The sequence below is a fragment of the Haliotis asinina genome, chromosome 7 (genome assembly GCF_037392515.1).
Source record: "Haliotis asinina isolate JCU_RB_2024 chromosome 7, JCU_Hal_asi_v2, whole genome shotgun sequence".
In the NCBI taxonomy this organism is placed as follows: Eukaryota; Metazoa; Mollusca; class Gastropoda; order Lepetellida; family Haliotidae; genus Haliotis; species Haliotis asinina.
The window spans coordinates 64,348,745-64,373,677 of NC_090286.1; the positions used below are offsets into that span (position 1 = coordinate 64,348,745).

The window sequence follows — 24,933 nt, forward strand, 5'->3', positions numbered from 1 at the left end:
GATATGACGTTTCTATGACTTTAATTGGGTCTGGTTTTCCAGACCCTGTTATCTGCGCGTGGACCCACTCTCAGCAAAGCTCTTTCAGTAACAATATAAGTATGTGTTTAGATTTAAGTGATTGTAATTTAGTGGCACGTTTAGAGAAAATCATGCTTTGAACATGTGGAATTTGAGCTTTCGGGAACGAAAATACATTATCTCTAGGCTGTGATCAGACAGAGTCCCTCGGTGTATCATGTCGTGTGTGGTCCAGATGTATAACACAGTTAGCTCTTGTGACACATACATTTACAACAAGATCGATGAAAAATATAATGTGTAACATTTCTGGAATAAGATCTCAGCTTTTATCATTAAACACCCCAAAAAGGTATCAAGAAAAGGATTTCAGATATCTTATTTTTGAAATCATGCTATTTTCTTTTATTGAACCCGAAAACAGTGTGTTGCTATGTTTGTTTTTAAGATGCTGAAATACAATTACAATTACCGTATCTTCACATATCATAATGTTCCGTTCTGTTCCCAAGAATTCACTTTCGTTCAACACTACGTACGGAAACATGAAATTGTGGGACAGCTGTGGACATCCAATATCTTTTCACCGTGATGTAAGCAAGTTGATGTTGAGATCACAATAGGTTAACCATGGTGTCAGCCTTTGTACGTAGGATTAGTCAAGCTAAAGGTAATAAATCCCATGTTAACCATTTAACGGCTGGAATGCCATTTAACGGATCCCTGATGTGGATAAAGGTGATAAATTCCTCACCCCGTCAGATAACAAATACACCGAATAGTATTCAAATCGAGCTGGTTTATTACCCTCGCGAATCCAAGGAACCCCTTCTGTGTTAACGTAAACATTATCGGATAGAAGACTATACATTTACATTAATTAAATAAATATAATGCCAGGTATTTAGTGCTCTCCAATTCGTACGAATGTCAGACAGTCTTGAAGTCCGTTGAACATTCACTAGGTTTTGACTATAAAACATTTAGAAACACTTCCTGTGCACAATGGATGGACCGGACTCATCGTACTCCTGCTTGCTGATCCACATCTGCTGGAAGGTGGACAGAGAGGCCAAGATGGAGCCACCGATCCAGACGGAGTATTTCCTCTCTGGGGGAGCGATGATCTTGATCTTCATTGTGCTTGGGGCAAGAGATGTGATCTCCTTCTGCATTCTGTCGGCGATACCAGGGAACATGGTGGTACCTCCTGAGAGAACAGTGTTGGCGTACAAGTCCTTTCGGATATCGACATCACACTTCATGATGGAGTTGAATGTGGTTTCGTGAATACCTACAGTTTCCATACCCAAGAAGGAAGGTTGGAAGAGGGCCTCTGGACAACGAAACCTCTCGTTACCAATGGTAATGACTTGACCGTCGGGCAACTCGTAGCTCTTCTCCAGGGAGGAAGAAGATGAAGCAGTAGCCATTTCCTGCTCGAAGTCAAGGGCGATGTAGCACAACTTCTCCTTGATGTCTCTGACGATTTCTCTCTCAGCGGTGGTGGTGAAGGAGTAACCACGTTCAGTGAGGATCTTCATGAGGTAATCAGTCAGGTCACGACCGGCTAGATCCAACCTCATGATGGCGTGGGGAAGTGCGTAACCTTCATAGATGGGTACAGTGTGGGTGACACCATCACCAGAGTCCAAAACAATACCCGTGGTACGACCAGAAGCGTACAGAGACAGAACAGCCTGGATGGCCACATACATAGCTGGAGAGTTGAAGGTCTCGAACATGATCTGGGTCATCTTTTCACGGTTGGCCTTGGGGTTGAGGGGAGCCTCTGTCAGGAGGACGGGGTGCTCCTCAGGTGCAACACGGAGCTCGTTGTAGAAGGTGTGATGCCAGATCTTCTCCATGTCATCCCAGTTGGTGACGATTCCGTGTTCGATGGGGTACTTGAGTGTGAGGATACCTCTCTTGGACTGAGCCTCATCTCCAACATAGCTGTCTTTCTGACCCATACCGACCATCACGCCCTGAAACACAAGTCATATTGTATTTTTAAAATTATTTACATGCATTATTTCACATGATGTGATCTGAAGTTAACGGTTTTGAGACCTGGATTTGCCATATCGCAAGAATAAAATTATACCTGCTGGGGCCATAACTTTGGGTCATATACCAACCATCACACCGTGAAACGGTAATTCATTTTTAATATCATAATCATTTCTACTTACACATAATGCGACAGGTTGAATTTGAGAACTCAGCCTGTCATGTGGTATTATACTTTAGGGTATCATAGCGTTAAGTCCATTGTCCTGGGTGAAACTTACAATTTCCTAATTTCCTAATTTCCTGAAATAAATCATTGAACCCGTTGTGTTTTCAGCACTAGGCTATATTACCTGATGTCTGGGACGACCGACGATGGAGGGGAAGACTGCTCGGGGAGCATCGTCACCGGCGAAACCGGCCTTGCACATGCCGGAGCCGTTGTCACAGACCAAAGCAGCAACATCATCATCCATGGCTGTAGGTAGTTGTGTGAGAAACAGTAAACACGTCAACTGAAGACTGAAAGAGAATGCACTATCGATGTTAACATTCAGTCGCGTTATATACTTCCACCATCATTCGAAGACCAATCAGAAACGTAAGTAATGCAATGCTCGTTAAAGATAAGTAATATTGCTAATCCAGTGTATCGTGTTGCATAAGATCCGTCCATGTGTACACGAGGGAGTCTGTGTCACAGACGGGGTTCGTCTGCTTGCTACCTAACGCTGTGTAATTTGTCTTTCTCTCCTTAACAGAATCAACCCGCTATCCATTATCTTTAAAGACCTCAGCTTTCAAACATATGTGCGACTGGCTGAATCCAGCTGCTAAGACCAACAGATACTTTTAAGAGGTATTATTATCTTGACTATTTAGATGTATAATACATTTCACCTGATCAGTATTTACTGTATCATTATAATCTGGTTTAATTGAACGCAGTTGCAAAAGTCGACTATTAATAATGTCTTGCATACACGTAGCGCATATGGCAACTTGAAGCCTGCCCTTCTGGTGTAGGTCCTGACCAGGCGTTTACATCATCGTCTCACCTAGGTAGTCCTACAGTGTATTTGCTTTCCCATTATGTCCGTGTTTCTCGGAACTCCGAGTTTTCGGAAGTATAATGGGGAACCTTTATTCAAACTACCTTACCTTCAGTAAGGTCGGTGATCCAAACGGTCCAACCTTTAACTGACAAGGCATGTTTTATGAACAATGCGAACTGTATGTATTGTTATGATGGATACAGACAGGTATAACCTTCACCTTCATCGGTAACGCGCCAGCTGGTGCATCGGCAATGTATATATGTTCTCAAACGTTGGTATATCAAGTTTAAAGTTCTGAAATATTTGTTTTATGACTCCGTGATACATCAAGAATGGCCATGGTTGCTTATACTGCAATAATTAATCACCAGATGGCCCTTCCAAGGGAGGCGATGAAAGAGCTGATCTATCATTTTAGGTCATGGTTTTGATGCTGAGCAATCGGTAATATAAGTCTTTCAGCAGATGTCTGAACATAACATTGTATACCTTAAGCGTGTTTCCATTGTATGCGTTCCCAAATATCTGTCGCATTATGTCCTTATGCAGTTTTGTTCGGGAGATGCAGTACGCCGAATGTAAAGGTCTTGTTTGTAACGTGTGAACGTGGTCGGCCATTACATACTGATTTGTTTACGACACACTTATCTGTCAGTTATATAACTGTGAGAAACAATGTTCAAGTAATTATAAAATAAACCGTTAAAATAAACACTTACATATCGCATCCAAATGTTCAAATACGATTAGAAATAGAGTGGAAACATCGTTGTTTGGTAAGGCTTTATGGTGCATGATGTGTGAAATGAATGTATGGATGATTGATATAAACCCCAAATATCTACACTAACTGCAGTTTGATTATGGTAGACTAAGGGTATATGTATAATTTAAAAAAGTATTAAAATGACATGTAAATCATCTAACACAGGAAAATAACAAATGTATTTCATCATACACAGAAGAAGCTATATTAGTTCATGTACATTATCAAACATGCTTTTCAACCTCAATCATATAAATAAACACAAATATATTCATACTAATTCTTGATTCTCTATAACGACATTATCTGTTATACATAGCTTTCTAATGCTTCTGTTTTAGCTGGAGACTGGTTTGTGATATTCTCACACAAAACATCAATAAAATCAATCATTTCCCTCTTGACATCAATAGATATCTGCACAATATAAAGTTAAATTATGGGATATATGTATCTTGTACGATGGTGCAATCGTTCTTTAATATTACATTACACATGCACGGCATTTTAGCACATATTTATCATGCATAAGCACAATATTTTACTCCAAATATAAAATATAGATAAATGCATATTAAAGATATCTACATGGATTGATTAATGGGGTTAAATTCGATTTATCTCTTCATAACAATGTTTGATTTTAAACATTTTCACCGTATATTACTTAATTCAAAACTAACACACATAAGGCTGCAGTTGTCTTTGAGAAATGGGGAAATAAAATCAGGATACAAAGTAACAGATCGCAGATGGACGTTCACGGAAGATATATTGTCACCATAATGTTGCCAAAACGAGAAGATATATAGGCCATTTAATTATATCGACGCATCATACACACGATATGGGGTGGTCGGTATGATCGGCTGTTTGTTGAGACAAATCTCACTAATTTAAGAGTGTGTGAGTGTGAGTTAATATTTTACGTCACATCGGCAATTTCTCAGCCATATCGTGACGAGAACATTTAATACTGAAATGAAATATATGTCTATTATAAAACCTGTCAATGAAGGACAGTAAAACAACTCGAATATCACAGAGTAGAATATAAAACTAGTAACTATACCTAAAACAATTTATCTACAGTGGACAATACAAGATAAAAATGGGCTATAGATTGCTAACAACTGAAGGTAGATCACCATACTAGGGACCATGGGGACTTACAGTACCTTTGCTACCTGCATGGACCCTAGCTGGATTTACATCATCCCCTCAGCCGTCAGCAATTTGGGGAATCTAGCCATACAATAAAAAACACTTATACTACGATTAAAAAGGTGGAAATTTAGAATTTACTTTGAATGTTTGTGGACTTACGTACCCTCTCAGGAGGACAATAGTTTTACAGTACTTCAACCCCCTTTGAGGATACAGCCACTAACAAGCACAGTTATGAATTTAAACTTCCAATAATAAAATATTTATCTATTTACAATTCGGTCAATAAATCTAATTCTTTTTAAAATGCAATGATTAAATGAGAGCTTGTGTTATTAAAAAGATCCTTCAGAGTTCGTGAATGAAAATACTGATCCCTTGTGATGGAATACTCAACACAGTCAAGCAGGATATGCTTGACTGTGATTCTTCCATCACAAGGGATACAAAACGGAGGATCCTCACCTTTAAGCAAATATTTATGTGTATATCTTGTGTGGCCAATACGACATCGTCGCATGATGACCTCCTCAAATCTGGACTGACAACCCAAGTAGGTGTAGCCAATATACGGTTTTATTTCATGTAATTTATTTATACCTACTTGAGTGTCCCACTTCTTCTGCAACAGATCACGGATATACGTTCTAATGCAAGCTTTGTAATCTGAATATGGAAGAAGAAGTGGTGTCACAGATTTGTTCAGTGCTGCCTTGGCAGCAAGATCAGCCATCACATTCCCAGAAATACCTACGTGACTGGGTAACCAACAAAAAACGATGTCGCATTGGCCAGTAGCAAGAGTGTTATACAGTTCAATAATTTCTATTAAAAGTGGATGTTTACAAGAAATATTTTTAATCGCCTGAAGGCAAGAAAGAGAGTCGGAATAGATTATATACTGTTTACGTTTCGGGTGTCTTTGAATATATTTGAGAGCTGTTAATATGGCTGTAAAAATAGAACTATTATCTGGTAATCTAGAAGATATTGTTCTGGATCCAATGACAGTAGCGCAAGCAACTGCACCACCATCCTTGGACCCATCTGTAAATAAGGATTTGTAATTGTTATATGTATGTTTCAATTGATTATATTCTTGTTTATACTGTAATTCATTCGTTTCTGATTTTTTAAGTGTAGTTAATGTTAGGTCAACATGTGGTCTAACCAACTGCCAAGGGGGAGAGGAAAGAAGACGGAAAGGAGCTATATTGTCCAGCTCAATACCAGCAGCAGCAACAAACGGCTTTATTCTGAGCCCAAGAGGTGGAACAAGAGAAGACTTTTTGCTATACAAATCCTCATAAAGAGGATTGAAGACACAGTTATATGCAGGGTTGGATTCGTTAGCTTGATCCCCTCCCCATTTTGAATTTGAAACCACTTTCAACAAGTCAAGTGCTTTCAGGCATTTAGTTTTAAGAGATTTAATATGTGGTAAAAAGGTTAAATGTGAATCTAAGATTAGACCCAAGAATTTGACTTGCTTCACAACTTTAATGGGCGTCCCATCTAGAGACAGTTCAGGGTCTTTATGGGGTTTGTATTTACGACAAAAATGTATGCAGTTAGTTTTCGATTTGGAAAATTTAAAGCCATTTTCAAGACACCATTCATTTATTTTGTTTAAACACAACTGCAATTGCCGTTCTATGGTATGCATATTTTTACCACGACAAGAAATATTAAAATCGTCCACAAATAACGATCCATCAATTGAATCGTTTAAAACTTTTGATAAACTGTTGATCTTGATGCTAAAAAGAGTGAAAGATAAAATACTGCCTTGTGGAACACCCTGATCCTGATTGTAATGATCAGACAGGGTAGAACCCACACGGACCTGGAATTGTCTGTCGTTTTTCAAAAGTTGGCAATAAATTGAGGCAAACGACCTCGCAAACCAAAGTCATGTAAATCCCTCAAAATACCATGTTTCCAGGTTGTGTCATATGCTTTTTCAAGATAAAAAAAGATAGACACAGCATGTTGTTTATTAATTAGTGCGTTTTTCACAAATGATTCCAGTCGCACTAAGTGATCGACAGTACTTCTGTTTTTACGGAAACCACACTGTATATCTGTGATAAGATTATTTGTTTCCAAGTACCAAACAAGTCGATTATTTATCATGCGTTCCATGGTCTTGCAAACACAGCTAGTTAGTGAAATAGGTCGATAATTGGACGGATCCGTATGATCACGTCCAGGTTTAGGTATTGGTACTACTATGGCATCACGCCATGAGGGAGGAAAGGTACCCGATGTCCAAATATCATCAAAAATATTGGGAAGAGTTTCTTGACAGGATTCCGGTAAGTGCTTCAGGAGTTGATAATGTATGTTATCAGTTCCTGTAGCAGTGTCATGAGCTTGATCAAGGGCAGTATGGAGTTCATGAATAGAAAACGTTTCATTATAATCTTCCCCATTATCAGAATTGAAATTAATAGTTTTCTTTTCTTCTTGTTTTTGATATTGCTGAAATTTTGGTACATAATTTGAAGAGGAAGAGTGTTTAGCAAGGGTTTCACCTACTTTATTAGCAATATCTGATTTATCAGTAAGCAATATATCTCCATGTTTAAGATGATGGACAGTAGATTTAGTACCTTTACCTTTGATTTTCTGGACCATGTTCCATACCTTGGACATGGGTGTCCGAGAATTTATTTTGAACACATAATTTTGCCAAGATTGGCGTTTGTTTTGTTTAAAAGTACGCCGTGCTTTAGCATTTAAAATTTTAAATTTATTTAAATTATGCACCATAGGATGGCGACGGAAATAATGTTCTGCTTTTTTTCCTTGCCTTCCTAGCTTGTTTGCACTCATCGTTGAACCATGGTTTTCTTATGTGTGGAACTACAGAGGAATTTGGTATACACTCATCAGCTATGGAATTCAGTTCATCAGAAAAAGATTTAATAGCATCAGGAACGTCAATAAAACGTTCGGGTTTAAGTTTTTCAGCACACAGTGTTTCATATAAAGCCCAGTTAGCCTTTTTAAAATTCCGCCTTGATGATGGAGGAACATCAGATGGAGTTACAGCTTTTAATATAGTAGGAAAATGGTCACTTCCACACAGGTCATCGTGGACTGACCATTCGAATTCATTTAATAGTTCGGAATTTGTCAATGACAAGTCGAGAGCAGAATAAGTCCCTGTACCAGGGTGTAAATATGTGTTGGAACCATCATTATAAATACATAAGTCATTGTCAGAACAAAAGTCCTCTAACAATTTACCTCTAGTGTTTGTATTTACACTACCCAGAGTGGGTTGTGCCCATTTAAATCTCCCATTATAACACAGGGCTTCGGGAGCTGATCATATAGAGCTTGAAGATCGGTTTTGGCAAAAGCCGAAGATGGTGAAATATAAAGAGAGCATAGCGTAAACGCTACATGTAAAGTAATTCTCACTGCAACAGCCTGCATATTAGTATTAAGTGAAACAGGGCTTTGAATAACGTTTTGTTTGTTTAGAATGGATGATCCGCCAGTGGCCCTAGCACCCGGAGGTGAAAAACAATGATATGCATTAAAATGACGAAGGTCAAATGTATCTGTTTGCTTTAAATATGTCTCTTGGAGACATAACGCTGAAGGTGTGAAATCTTGGACTAATAGCTGTAAGTCATGTAAATTTGTCCTCAATCCTCTGCAGTTCCACTGTACAATAGTATTGGAATAAACTATCTTTAGGGGGATTTATTGGGGATCTACCCCGCACTCTTTTGGAGGGCGACAAGCTATGTGCCCTAGAATGGACGTTTTCAGAAACGTCCATATCTTCAAGAGACCCATATTTATTGTACAATTGAATTTAATTTTGTGACCCCTTAGGAGCTCTGCTACTGTGTTGTTTTAAAGCATCAAGCTTTGGCTTCGGTTTACTTTTCACCGTTTGTTGACTATCAGATGTTGATTGAGACCTTGAATGTGACCGAGATGATGATGATTTGTGATCAGAAGACGACTTTGAGGTACTAGGGAGTGGTTCCTCAGTCTGAGATGATATAGCAGGGTACAAAAGCTGTGGAGAATCGCAATTTACCCAAGTCAAGGTAGTTTGGCAGCCTGTGGATGATTTTGTTATTTTAGAGCGTGACTCCAATGTTGTTTTTGCTACTGCAGCATAACTTTCTGGAAGATCAGATCTTTTTACTATATTTTTGGCCTCAGAAAAAGATATATTTTGAGTGAATTTGATTCTATTTATTTCCATTTGTTCTTTCCAAACAGGACATTGTTTAGAAAATGAGGAATGGTCGCCTGAGTACTTGGTGCATTTTTTAAAATCACTGGTACAATCTTCTGTTGTGTGTGTCTTCTCACCACAGTGGGCACACACAACGGACAATGTACAAGTATTTACACCATGGCCGTACTTCTGACATTTAAAACACCTGAGTGGGTTCGGAGTGTACACGTCAACCTTGATGTTGCAGTAACCAGCCTTCAATGATTTTGGGGCTGTCGGAGATGAAAAAGAGAACAGATAAGTATTGGTTGGAACACTTTCATTGTTTTTACGGACTGAAAAGCGTTTGACGTCGAGCACACCTTGATCTTTCATTTCAGTCATGATGTCAAGTTCTGTCATGTCAGAAAACAACCGATCACTGTCTCTGATGATTCCTTTGCTCGTGTTTAACGTCTTATGAGCAGATACAGTAACCGGACTTCCAACAAACGATTCTATGCTCATCAAATTGACTGACTGCTGCCGTTTCCCACACTCAACCTGCAGTGCACCTGAACGTAACCGTTTAATGTTCTTAACTTCCCCGGCAATACCTTGAATATCTTTGGCAACTGCGAACAGGTTCAGTTTTAGAGGCGTTTTATCAGCAGATTCGATCACAAGAAAGCGTGGCCAAAACTCAGTTGATCTGGACGGTCGAAGGTCATTATCATCAACATCATTTTCAAGAGGACGTTTGTTTTTTTTTGTGGGGATTTCATAAGCTATATTTAGGGTTGAGATTTCATCATCCGAGCTCCCCACCCACCACGGAGTATCACAAGGACAATGCTAAAAACAAGCAGATCTCCAGCTTGCAGCACCAAGGATACCCGGATGATATACTCCAGTAGAAAAATTAAAAGATTAATAGTTCCACCAGATGGGCCCATGAGCCACCGCTTTCTGGCATAGGACTCTAGGCAAATTTCAGAACAACATATGTCAAAATCAAAAATGTTTTAGATAATATAGCCAAGTCCAAAGGTATAACAATTCTAAATGATATGTGTGCATTGAAAAATATAACAATACTCCATGCACAGGGCTTGGCATTACCAGCCGATTGGTCGAACCGGGCCCATTCGACCACCCGTCTAGGCGAAGTCAGGGCCAAAGTGGTGTATTGAGCAACAGGAGCACGATTGCAGGCCCCTATTGCCCTCAACCACCAGGATCCCCTCCTCCGCCGACACAGGGCCGCAACCCACGGCAAACGGGTTGGTGGACCAAATATGCCCCCGGGTCCAATACGGGGGTGTTGGCGAGCTCTTGGCGTTACCCAGCACCCACCACGAGGAGGTGGCTCGCCACGGGTGCCCACTAATTTAAGAGCTCTAAATGGGATCACAATTGTGTAAGAAATGGATCACGAAAATAACATATAATGGCTCACAGTGATACTACCTGCCATAAGTTTAGAATCACTTAAATCACTTACTATATATTTTTGTGTATATGGTTACATCGTCAAGGAATTTCTCAACTAACTTGGGGAAACTAACTGCAAACTTAATGCTGATAAACTGTACGAGGATCATGCATCAAATTGTTAAAACCTATTATTGTGCAATTATTGTGCATGGGAAGGACCGCATTTTGGTTTAGTTCTTTATAAAGAATTTGCCAATTTTCACTGATTTTCATCATTTACTGAACGCACGACAATAATCTTTTCAGCATTACGAATGTGATTTACCATACATCGCTTCATGTTTAAACATTACCGTTAAACAGAATGGAATATTTTCCAAAATCTGCTGTAGAGCAGTTGACTGAAGTAAGTGTCTACATTTACGCTAGTGAGTCTTAACTTTTGACGTGTAGTTAATAAGGGGTAGAATATTGTGGGTAATTATTTGTATGTCAAACTATGGTATCTCTGCTGCAGCCACCTAACTGCTTGGATGATAGATGTATGGTACGCTAGACAAGACCTCAACGACGTCCTTTGGCCATGGCATGAACGCCTGTTTGAATTTCTCCTGAAGTTGAGATGACATCAACACATTTGTCAACTTGCTTGTTTGTATATCTTCAGAGGCCTCGTTGATGAAGTTGAATAGGATCGATGGGTAGGAGATATTGTTTTCTGTGTCGTCCTGACAGAATGTAGCCGAGTCTGGGTGTTGTAATGGCTGGACGTTCGAACTCTGGTACAGACTTCTGATCTCTGGGTGTTAGGCTAAAGGGTGCTAGTCTCAAACACAACTCTACCGTCCTCCACCCTTGCCGCCTTTTTCTGTCCATCGAAGGCATAATTCAGCTCAATAGCTTCCCCTTCTTCTTCGTATGTGCTACTGCAATTACCTACGAGACGTTTAAGCGATATATAGGCCTTGCATGGGCAATGAGTTAAGAAAATGATCCACTAGACTCGACAGGTATCTTATATGAGACCGGTCGAGTCCGCCATCTTGGAGCTCTTGGAACAAATTTCAGATATGGAGGCACGTAGTGTTTTTTTCTGTCCGTGTGCGCATGTGCACGAGACAAAAATGCCGTACTATTTTCAATGTTTCCTCTTACATGGTCGGCAGAGCCTGTCATTACAAAGCAATAATTTAACAACTAGTCATTTACAGGTACAGGGAAAGAGAAGAAATTGTTAATTTACATCAAAATTAAACATCTCCAAAATATTTGTGCTCCCGGTCTGCTCCCATTTGAGAGAACTCCCATTTATTTGTGAGACTCCCATTTGTGGAGAAGGTATTTACCATAGAAAGCCACCTTACTCCACTATCGTACCGGGAAGGCTACAATGTATTTGTCAAATGTCCAGGGAAGGCTACAATGTATTTGTCAAATGTCCAGGGAAGGCTACAATGTATTTGTCAAATGTCCAGGGAAGGCTACAATGTATTTGTCAAATGTCCAGCAAGGCTACAATGTATTTGTCAAATGTCCAGGGAAGGCTACAATGTATTTGTCAAATGTCCAGGGAAGGCTACAATGTATTTGTCAAATGTCCAGCAAGGCTACAATGTATTTGTCAAATGTCCAGGGAAGGCTACAATGTATTTGTCAAATGTCCAGCAAGGCTACAATGTATTTGTCAAATGTCCAGGGAAGGCTACAGTGTATAGTTCAGTTTTCCCGGAAGTACCGTGAAGGCTACGCTCATTGCACCGAGAAGCGTCACGTTGATGGCCTTCCCGGTCGTGAACCATCTGAAAGAATAGATTAACCCTATCTATTTAGGTTTTAGCTAGCTAATTAGCGCTTAGCTGTGTGACTGAATCTTGTATGTAACAGACATTGTATTCTGTAAAATCACATTAAAATATTGAGCAAAGTCCAGTTTTGATAAAGTTTGTATCTTTACAGTTTTTGGGAAAGAAACTGTAAGAAACGGGGCATTTTGTGCTGGACAGTATAATATAATGTGGAGTACACCACAGACAGATGATGTATATCTGTTACACCTTAAATTTCAGTTCCGTAACAACGTCCTGTTTCAAGGGGCAACCTATGGTTTGATGTTCTAAATTTAGTTAACCAGAGTCTATAGTAATAAGGTTATTGTAACAAATAAGGTTCTGAAAAACAAATGATATGATACGTTTGACATTTGAATGGAAAGTCAAAATCAGCATTTGAACAGTACAAATTGTACATAACGTTATATAACACGATATTTTCAACATAACAATTTAGCCCAATTTCATATAATTCTTATGTTTACGGATATCCTGATGGGGTAACTACTTAATTCACCGTAAATGATAAAATCTGACTGCAAATAACTGTTTAACCAATATTTACATAAATATCTTTATCAACCTTTGAGTGCTCTTTTCGATCACCATTATATGACAGCAAATACCTGTTTAGAACTGGTCGCTACATATTTTTGATAATCTATGTCATTATTTCTGAATCTATTGATTTTCTTCATTGAAAACAATAACTGCCCTTCAACAAACAATATCCTCTGCGTTACGTAACTCCGTAATGAACTATGCCTCCTGCAGGTACTCTTCAGCAGCAGGGCTGTTCCCACTGTCATTGTAGGGGTGTGGAAGCACCACCTATATGCACTGAACTATTAATTAATGTGTCTCACAAATGTCAGTTCTCATAAATGGGTGGACACCATGCCTCCACTATCCTAAATGGCAGATAGAATACTGATTGATATTTTCAACAATGGCAAATAATCAGATTTGTCTTTCGCAGACGTCTTTACTGTTTAATATTATTTTTAAAAACATTTAAATGATTGCAATCCAGTGACAATTTCGCCTAGTTCGTTTTTACAGTTTTTCTACACGTTTCTTTTAGAGAATACCATTTCAGCATAATTAAGTTGGTTTCAAGGACGATAATGCACTCAGTATGTTCATAAAACATTTTATTAGAAATTAAAAACCGATGGTGCCACATTAATCGTCTTTGCTTACATGTCTCGTGGCAGTTATACTACAAATGACAAGTTATGATATTGGACTACATGCTCAACGTCATGATGAAATATATCCATGAGCATTAATCATGAAATAACCCACTTTTTAAAGATGAATACGAAAACACATGTTGGTGTATCGCCTTTCAAATGGCAACCATCCGACGTGTTGCTACAACAACAGAAGAAACGGTGATCTCAAGGGGAAACGTACAGTTAAGGACGTTCTGCAAAGCATTTTGCCGGATATATCCGGGACAATTATGACTGACCAACACAGGTTTTGTTTCCTGATTGAGTGGAATGAGGAGCAGGCAGCTCGCGTCAGACATTTCATTAGACATTCGCATCAGTTCATTTTCACATACTATGTCAGCACAAAGGGAATTGAAATGCACTGCATCAAGACGCGGAAGACTTACCTCAAAACTAGTCTGAGGGATAGACCTATTGAGCTGAGTGACCTGCGCATCGGCAGTACACTCAACATTCTGGGTCGACAGATAGTTATCAAGGACTACGCTGACGTCTACACCAAGAACATGCTCTCCATCAAGAAGGAAAAGACTCTGGGTTTGATCAAGCCAGATGCTGTCAAGAAGGACGGACAAATTCTGGACAACGTCTATCGCAATGGTTTCCAGGTCTCCCAGATAAAAATGTGTCAATTTGATCGCAATGAAGCTTTTGAATTCTACCAGGAGCACAAAGGGAAACCATTCTTAGATGAACTATGTGACAAGTGGTCCTGATATGGCTATGGAGCTGGTTGGGGAGGATGCAATACAGAAATGGAAAGATGCAATCGGACCCACTGACCCGACTGTGGCACGTAGTGAGGCTCCAAACGGCATCCGGGCTCAGTTTGGCACAGGCAAGAAGATGAATGCATGCCATGGTTCTGACAGTCCATCATCATCTGCTCGTGAGCAGGACTTCTTCTTCCCATCATCGGGCGCCGGTCGGCGCAACACCGCCGTCCTCAAGGACTGTCCTGCATGACTGCACCTGCTGTGTCATCAAGCCCCGGCGCAAGGTTTGAAGTCTCGGCCATCGAGATGTTCAACCTGCAGAGGGCAAATGCTGAGGAGTTCCATGAGGTGTACAAGGGTGTTTTTCAGGAATACAGTGGTATGGTGGCCGAGCTCACATCAGGACCCTGCATTGCACTGGAAGTTCGTGCCCACCTAACACATTCTGAGAATTGGCTGGACCCGCTGATCCTGAGATCGCGCGTCATCTGATACTACGGACACTACGGGCTCTGTTTGAGTCAAAGTACGCAACGCTGTCCACTGCACAGACTTGCCTGAAGATGGCTCCTTTGAGGTGGAATATTTCTTCAGGATACATGGCCGTTAATCATCCCATGACGCCAAAATTCATCCACGTATGTACTATACATAGACCGTGTGATATATTCAACGTGTAAATTCATGGATTATTAACTCTGTTCTGAAACTTGTAACATGCCGTTTTCACATTTTGGAAGTGAAAGTATCTATATGTATTTGACATGTTGGAAAACATGTAAGGAGCATATCCTCGCGCCATCTAGCAGCTTGGCGCTTTCATACATGCAAGAAATCTGCATAACATGCTGGTTATATTTATTGCAGATGTTTTTCAAAGCTGATGTATATAAATTCCAGCATAGAGTACATGCATGTTTTTATATGGAGAACATCTGGTTAGGCTGAATATGGTGTTCAAGCGGTTCAGAAATTGTGGATTCGAGCTCGCTCCAGACAAGTGCATTTTTTAAAAAAAAAACAAGATTAAGTTCTTAGGACATATCGTATCTGGACAAGGCATTGAACCAGATCCGACTAAAGTTGAAATGATAAGGTATGGCCTCAACCAAAGAATCTAATAGAAGTTAGACAGTTCCTTGGATTTACAGGGTATTACCGGAGATTTGTATAGACTTTTGCTGCAACCACCAAGCGGTTGTCAAACCTTAATCCTCCAATAGCTCAGACAAATAGATCACGGAAGAAGGCTGCCCAACAGCCATGGATATGGAAAACCGAGCAAGAAGAGGCATTCCATCACCTAAAACAGCTTCTGGTTTCGCCTCCTATTCTAGCTTCTGCTGATTACCTCCTATCATTTGAACTCCATACCGAAATTAGTACTCATGGACTGGGTGCTGTTCTGTACCAAGAGCAGGACGGACAGAAGCAAGTGATTGCATATGAAAGTGGAGGGTTAAACAAAGCTGAGAAAACTTATTCTGCCCACAGACTTGAGTTTCTGGCTTTGCAGTGGGCAGTTACTGAAAAGTTCAATGATTACCCTATGGTGCCCAGTTCAGAGTCTATACTCATAACAATCCTTTGACTTATAAAATACCTTTAACTTAACTGGACGCAACAGGACATAGATGGTTAGCGGCCTTGGCAGCCTATGACTTTGACATCAAGTACCGTCTTCCCGAGCTAGAGACAAGTGGAGAGCATGAAGCACATGCCAAGCGAGTCTGTAACGGCTCTATGCAACGTCATTAATACTCAAAATTGTGTTGAGAGTTTATGTATGCAGGTTGACGTAACTCTGGAGAAGAATCTAGATACTACTGGTGTCCCTTTAGCCAGGATGTCGAAATGGGATTGGAGGATGGCACAGTACCATGACCCAATCTTGAACCAATGGATAAGAAGTTTACAGTCTCACAAGAAACCAAGGAGAGAGCATTTCTGTGATTCTCCTAATCACTCGATATTGCTCAAGATCTCAAGGAACTTACATCTTGAACAGGGAGTTATGTACAGAGAGGTGTCAATTAACGGACAAACTAGACAGCAATCGGTTTTACCAGCTGATTACATCAAAGACGCATTAGAAGGCCTTCACGACAATCTGGATCATCCAGGAAGAGACCGGACTTTGTCTCTCTTGAGAGCTAGATTCTTCTGGCCAGGCATGTCTAAAGAGGTTGATGAATGTATCACAAAATACAGGCAGACTACAACCAATCAGAAAGCTCCTCTCGTAGGAATTGAAACCACTCAGCCACTAGGGTTAGTATCAATCGATTTCTTGGACCTTGAGCCATGCAAAAGAGGGAAGCACTGTGTTTTAGTTGTCACGGATCACTTCACCAGGCATGCACAGGCATATTTCACTAACAAGATGACAGCCAAGCCTACAGTTAAAGCTTTCTGTGACAACTTCACGGTGCATTATGGGATTCCACAGCGCATACACTCTGATCAAGGGGCAAACTTTGATGGAAATCTTATAAAGGAACTGTGTTCATTAACCGGCATGAAGAAATCCAGAATGACACCATATCATCCTATGGGAAATGGCATGTGTGAGAGGTTCAATCGCACATCATGCGACATGAAGAGCGATTGGAAAAGCGTGAAGAAAGAAAATGGCAAAGGTCGACAGAAGACTTTGCATAGGAATCTCCTTTCACCCATCGTTGCTCTTAATGACTTTGATAAGGTTGAGTCATCTCCCGAAGCAGAATCTCTATCAGCCAAACCCAAACCCGTACCAAGGCCAAGACGATCTAGACCACCACCAGAGCCAGATAATGTACGGTCAGATGATAACATCAGTCAGGAAGACGTAATAGTAGAGATCCAGAGAATTAGAGATGCTGCAGTGTCTGGTATTCCAACAGATACCAAACAGGATGCTTCTGCAGATACGGGTACTGCTGCTCAGGCGAGTGGTGACGTTCGTGAGACTGAAGTAGCAGCGGAAGACGTCTCTGGCGACGACGTTCACATTCCAGGAGAGGGAGAAACAGAGATGAATCCTTCTGATGATGAAGTGGATGAAGATGCTGGTATTAATACATCAGATCTACACAGAGATGACGTCATTCCTGAAAGTGAAGACGTAGGAACAAATAATGATGTTTTGGACCTTGTGTCCTCACCTGAAGCAGTTGAAGAAATGGACATCGCAGATGACTCTGCTCCAGACACTAGTAGAGTCAGTGTGGCACCACGAAGGTCGACACGTACTAGGCAACCCCCTAGTTGGGTGATTTCAGGACACTATGCACTCAGCCATATCACAGAAGAACCAGACTGGATGGCTAGGGTTCGGTACTTAGAGCATTTAACCAACACTGGAACATTACAAGATACTGCACCGGACATCACAAAAGTATTTTTACATATTCTCACACGCCAGAACACAGAATGACTGAGACGTCGTTTTCCTGGGGAGGGAAGGATGTAGGTCTAATTGTATATATTAGCAAGTGCATGCATATTTTATCTCGTATTTTAATCATTAAGTCTAGCCCCAGTTTAACCACTTATTCTAACCTGCTTCACTTTCACAATAGCACAGTCAGCCCAGCGCTTACGTTGACCATTTCCCCTATTGTCTTGTCTCAGCCCCAGGCCCCTTATATTCCCAGGCAGAGTGTTCTGGGTCAGATTACATTTCCACTTCAGTCTCTCAGTCACTGGTCAGCATATACAGCTTTTTCACAGGTTAGCTTATATTTGCAAGGTGTATTTTATGTCTTCATATTTAGTGTGTATGTATTATTTCTTAGCTTCTTTTAAAACATGCATCATGTTATGTGTGGTATTTATAAATTAAATTAACTATCTATTGTGTGCTACATAACTAGGTCCTAGCAATACGTTTTGGTATGTGGGTGTATTGCAGGTATTCTTAAATAGCATTTGCACAGGGATGTTAAATAACTTATTGTGTATGTAAATATAGTGTATACACGCGTGCATGCGTGTGTACGTACGTACGTATGTATGAGATGAGTCGTTAGAATAGATACTGAATGTACTGTAGAGTGATACAGATGCAGAACGTTAAACAGCTTTGATTTTGAAAATATTTATGTTCAGGTGTGGCAAACATATTTGCTGACGGTTGTGACGTTCAAAGGGGCGCAGTACCATACACTCGGTGACTCTTATTTGATGCTTTATGGTTATCTTGAATATAAACGTTATAAGTATGAATGTATATATACACACTCACTCTATGACCTGACCAATCAATAATTATTATATTGATTAGATATATTTGATTGCTAATTGCTAATTCCCATCTTTGTCGGCCCTTGAAGTACTGTTGTATATTTTAATACAGCGTGTTAATTCAATGTATTTATTTTCACAGGGCCTTCTGTTACGAGTTTGCCTATACAAGCTGACATCTACTGAAACATGTTTGCCTGTGTGGCATATACAAAACCACTCCGGTTACATAGTTACATGGTTTGCTTTGAAAACCAAAACTACATGGATTAAAATGGTAACTGCAATACATTTTACTCTCATTGGAACAAAAGCCAAACTGAAATTGAAACACGGTAGCATATTATTGCAATCCGATAAGAATACAAAAACACAAACATCAGCAATGTTGGAAAGTCTGGTCACAGTGGATACCACACAAATCTGTTTTTAAACAATGTAGTTGTGGTTTTACACCACAGACGAGAACACTAGTATCTGGTGTAGCCATCCCTCGGATGCCAGTATCTTTCTCATATTACCAGTCAAGCATCATATTATTTGCACCTGATTCATCTGCCATCCGTCATCGTATGTATTAGCACCTGATTACAATGCCCTTAATTCTTCTCTTTGAACAGGATAAGGCCCATCTCGAACTTGATATCTAACAGTTTCCGAAAGAAATTAGGTTTATTTCGGGGCTCCTTGTGGGCCATGATCATGTTTCGATGGATTGTTCTGTAGAAAATGTTATAGCGGCACCAGTCATCGAGGCGTCGTCATCCATGAATATCTGACAATTGACAACGTTAAGAAAATGTGATCCTATGGCCGTATGCAGTACTTCCTCTCGAAAACGTTGACCTTTTTGTTTCCGAGCTACTCCATTTCGACAAGTTGCATTTTTTTTTGGAGTTTACACAACACCAGACGTTTCTGTCTGTTCCTGTCTGTGAGGAAGGGGCGTCTGATCGGACGATGTACCTGCAGATGTCACAGCGTCTTTCTGATGGTAATGGGAGAGAGTCTAAGAGACTCTCACTGCCCACTTCAGTTCTTGTTTTATCACACTGATGTCTTGACAGACGAGTGTACACCCGATCATCGTGGTGTTCCTCAGTCTGCTAGGACCTGGACGACACTTTACGTCATCGGTGGCAACGTGGTTCCCCGGATGCCACACGAGTCCTCATAACTGATCTAATAGTTATGTAGCTAATGTGCAAGTTAGCGCTTAGTTGTGAAATCTTCAACATGACGTCAACTGAGCATAGTTGCTTGGCAGCATGTGAACTGATCGTTAAGGACCGTGAGCTCATTACTTTCAGCAATAAAACAAGCATGTGTTTAGTGGCTTTGGTTTAGAGGCGTTGTGGCTGGTTTAAACAATAAATAGGATTTGAACAGGCGGACTTTGAACCAAACGACTTTATCTCTGGGTTACCGTGTGAACAAAGAGGGTCCTTGGGCTTCTCTTGTCTGTGATCTAGATGTATAACACAGGCTGTTACTGTGCAGTCAACAAATCAAAATGAATGAAAAAGAAAATCTTCTTCTTCAAGACTCTAAAGCTACTTTATTTCAGTAAGATCATAAAAAGGACCTAAACTATATCCAGAATAAAAATCCTGATGCTCTGTGTTGCTGTGGTTGGAAAAAAGCTGACACGCATTCAGCATTGCCACAAATATTGTACTCTATTTTCAGAAACTGTTGATAGGAATTTTTTATGGCAAAAGCAAATTGGACGGATGTTGAGATTACGATAGTTTAGTCATGACGTCAGCCTTTGAACGTAGGCTAAACTAACGGCAATACATGTCATGTTAACCATTTAACGCTTGGTAAGATTCTCACCTGCCGTAGAAACAATCTGGACCAACTGCTCAGATGGCTTCGGGACTTAGAATTAAGGCCACTCACGCTGTCACATAACAAATACACCGAAAAGTGTACAATTCAAACTGGTTTATTATCATCGTATATCCGCAGAATGTTGTCCATATGAAAGTAATTATTTCCTGGATAGGAGACAATAATAAATATATCAATATATTTACAGTAGTCATAATACCAGGTATTTAGTGTGCTATGAGGCGGCTGGGTAGCATGATGGTTAAAGCTTCCGTTCGTCATGCTAATGACCCGGGCGTAAAGCCATATTCTCTCACCAATGCACTCTGATTCTGACGAATCCCAAACAGTCTTCACGTTAGTTGAATATTCACTAGGTTTGTCTATAAAACGTTTAGAAGCACGTTTAGAAACACTTCCTGTGCACAATGGATGGACCGGACTCATCGTACTCCTGCTTGCTGATCCACATCTGCTGGAAGGTGGACAGAGAGGCCAAAATGGAGCCACCGATCCAGACGGAGTATTTCCTCTCTGGGGGAGCGATGATCTTGATCTTGATTGTGCTTGGGGCAAGAGATGTGATCTCCTTCTGCATTCTGTCGGCGATACCAGGGAACATGGTGGTACCTCCAGAGAGGACAGTGTTGGCGTACAAGTCTTTTCGGATATCGACATCGCACTTCATAATGGAGTTGAATGTGGTTTCGTGAATGCCTACAGTTTCCATACCCAAGAAGGAAGGTTGGAAGAGGGCATCTGGACAACGGAACCTCTCGTTACCAATGGTGATGACTTGACCATCGGGCAACTCGTAGCTCTTCTCCAGGGAGGAAGAAGATGAAGCAGTAGCCATTTCCTGCTCGAAGTCAAGGGCGATGTAGCACAGCTTCTCCTTAATGTCCCTGACGATTTCTCTCTCAGCAGTGGTGGTGAAGGAGTAACCACGTTCAGTGAGGATCTTCATGAGGTAATCAGTCAAGTCACGACCGGCAAGATCCAACCTCATGATGGCATGGGGAAGGGCGTAACCTTCATAAATGGGTACAGTGTGGGTGACACCATCACCAGAATCCAAAACAATACCCGTGGTACGACCAGAAGCGTACAGAGACAGAACAGCCTGGATGGCCACATACATAGCTGGAGAGTTGAAGGTCTCGAACATGATCTGGGTCATCTTTTCACGGTTGGCCTTGGGGTTGAGGGGAGCCTCTGTCAGGAGGACCGGGTGCTCCTCGGGTGCAACACGGAGCTCGTTGTAGAAGGTGTGATGCCAGATCTTCTCCATGTCGTCCCAGTTGGTGACGATTCCATGCTCGATGGGGTACTTGAGTGTGAGGATACCTCTCTTGGACTGAGCCTCATCTCCAACATAGCTGTCTTTCTGACCCATACCAACCATCACACCCTGAAACAAGAAGTCATTTTTTTTGTAAAAAACATGTGTAGAGTGTGTAAAAAACCATCTGACGTCAACGTCTTTGAGATGTGGAGTTGCACTTTTTATAATATCAGGGTAACACTATTTTTCAGTGCATTATCATTTGCGGAAGCAAATGATAATGCCCTGAAAAAGAAACCGTTACCGTTATTATAGCTAAGGTGGATTGAAGTTTTTATGAAATAAACAACTCCATGGGTACAGAAGCATTTACTGTCACAGCAAACGACTTTTTACAAATATGGACACGTCATAGATCAACATGGATGTCGTCACTATTGACTCCATTCAACCTTGACTTTTGCCCATACTACCAGCCGCTATTGTTTTCAGTGCTCAACAACGTCGACGTCATTCTTGACCCACTCGTGTTATTCCGTGACAAGCCGAATAACAAAGATGGCCACGAAAGGGGCACGAGTCGGTATTCGGCTTGTCCCGGAATAACACGAGTGGGTCACGAAAATGGGTGAGTGGTGACGAATGCAACACCGTTAGAATTCCAGTAGATGTTTTCATTGCTTATGGTAACTGACACGGTTGGCGCAGGCACGAAGTACATAATGGCGCATATTTGCCTTAGTCTGCTATGATTATCGTCATTGGTCAAAATCAGGAACAACAACGTCAGCCAATCAGATTACAGCGATGAATACTGTCCTTGTAAACGAAAACGTGTAGATTCGGACGAAAGTAAAAATCATACTATTCTGAACGTGTTACACGGATGATCACCACCTATACGTATATTATGGAACTTAGAGGAGGTATGATCTATGACAAGATATCGTGTCCGAGCGTTAGGTTCGAAGCAGCGAAAGCCGAGATGTCACTTGAATTTCATTATACCATCGCACAATAAAGATGGATAAAGTAATGTATAATGTTCCTTTGACAACTCTTATGAGTACTGTGATTGGTTGAATTCTGCCGGTTATTACATTTGTTCAATTATTTCCTTTAGATATTGTTATTGAGAACTCTGGAGTGTACCCGTTGCATTGTGATAAATAGTTTATTATTATTCTAATCCTCCCAGACATTTGGCCATTTGAAATGTAATAAGTGTTTTCCGGTTTTCCGTGTTGAATGGGTTAACTATGATTCTTTATGCTACTGTCAGTCGTCATTCCCGTAGATTTCTGTCTTCAAACTTGCTGTGTTATGGTAACAAGTTAAGAGCCTAGCGTGGGCAGAGTGAATGAATGGACGGTATATTCGTTGTGTGTAAAGTACTGGGGGTCATAACGTCAGCTCAAATACCAGGTGTGGAACTGATTTATATGAAATCCTCTCTCGTACCCCTGTATTTCAATAGCAACACAAAACTATATTACCTGATGTCTTGGACGCCCCACGATGGAGGGGAAGACAGCTCGGGGAGCATCGTCACCGGCGAAACCGGCTTTGCACATGCCGGAGCCGTTGTCACAGACCAAAGCAGCAACATCATCATCCATGGCTGTAGGTAGTTCTGTGAAGAATAGTAAACACGATGCGAGTCAGCTGAAGACTGTAAGAGAATGCGCTGTCGATGTTAACATCCAAACATCTTTTATACTTCCACCATCATTCGAAGACTAATCAGACTGAGTTTCACCTTACAGAAACCTAATACAGTGCTCGTTAATGATAAGTATTGCTGCTGCTCCAGTGTATTGTGTTGCATAAGATCATTCCATGTGCACACGAGGGAGCCTGTGTCACAGTCGGGGTTCATCTGCTTGCTGCCGAGCACTCTGTGATTTCTCTTGTCCCTATATGGAAGGTGCCACCCGCCCGACGTCCGCCCGCCACGTGGTGTTGAGCCGGAGACGGGAGCTGCTTTGATAAAGAAAAATCAGTTTTATGCATTTCTCCGAAAGAAGACTTGATATGAAAATGTCTTTGTTAACACTATTATATTCGGTAGAACTGTAACGATGGAAAATATCTCAGGTTTCAGCAGTTGAATATATGTACGTAAGGCAGTATCCAACAGTCGTGATCAACAGCTACACTAACACATGATCGCTCTAACTCTTTTAGATATGTCTTGTCTCACAATGGCCTGGTTCAAATGAAGACACCTACTAAGAATCATCTAACGAAGGATCCATTGGGTGTGTGTGTGTGTGTGTGTGTGTGTGTGTGTGTGTGTGTGTGTGTGTGTGTGTGTGTGTGTGTGTGTGTGTGTGTGTGTGTGTGTGTGTGTGTGTGTGTGGTGCGGGGAGGGGGGATTGCACGGGTGCGCAACCTCACTTTTGTTCTGATGTTTTGTCATATGATCACTGAAACTCGGGTGAAATTGACGTGTGCACAGTAACTGTAGCCGCCGCTTCCAGTACAGTTCAGCAGATCTATTCACGACCCTCTCTCCAACATAACTGAACGTGCCAGTTCTAACAGATCTGTTCACAATCCTCTCTCCATAACATTTGTTCCTGACAGTTTTAGCAGATCTGTTCACGAACCTCTCTCAAACATAATTGCTCAGTGCTGTTCTAGCAGATCTATTCACGATCGTCTCTCAAACTTAATCGTACATGGCAGTTCTAGCAGATCTGTTCACGACCCTCTCTATAGATGCATTTCAGGGCCCACAGTGCAACATACGGTGGAAGCCCTGGAAACCGGCAACGATCCAATACCGCATGCTCTCAGTATCGGTACTAGAATTAGGTCCCGTCAGAAGATAGTTACTTTATTATCATTTACACGCCCTCTAATCCGGCGTCAGACTGTTCCGTACTTCGGCACAACAAAGACAGCTCAAGTGATTGTATGGAAATTAACTCTCTCTACACCGGCCTCCGGCATCTTGGCTGTCCTGTGTATTGGCTGATTGATTGATTAACAGATTGTTTTAACACAGACAGAGTGGAATGCCATCGGCATTAGGCTAGTTGTAGCTGCCTGGTAAAAGGAGTAGGGATAAGAATAAAGTCACACATGTCATATCACAATTTGTCAGTCGCTCATTGTGCCAAACGGGATAGATAAGAAT

General features: G+C 41.0%; 2 pseudogenes; one reads left to right on the forward strand and one right to left on the reverse strand.

Annotated features, from left to right (window-relative positions):
- Positions 1-994: 994 nt before the first annotated feature.
- Positions 995-23,407, reverse strand: LOC137290560 (uncharacterized; annotated as a pseudogene).
- On the forward strand, positions 13,952-15,053 carry LOC137290555 (nucleoside diphosphate kinase homolog 7-like; annotated as a pseudogene).
- Positions 23,408-24,933: the final 1,526 nt, after the last annotated feature.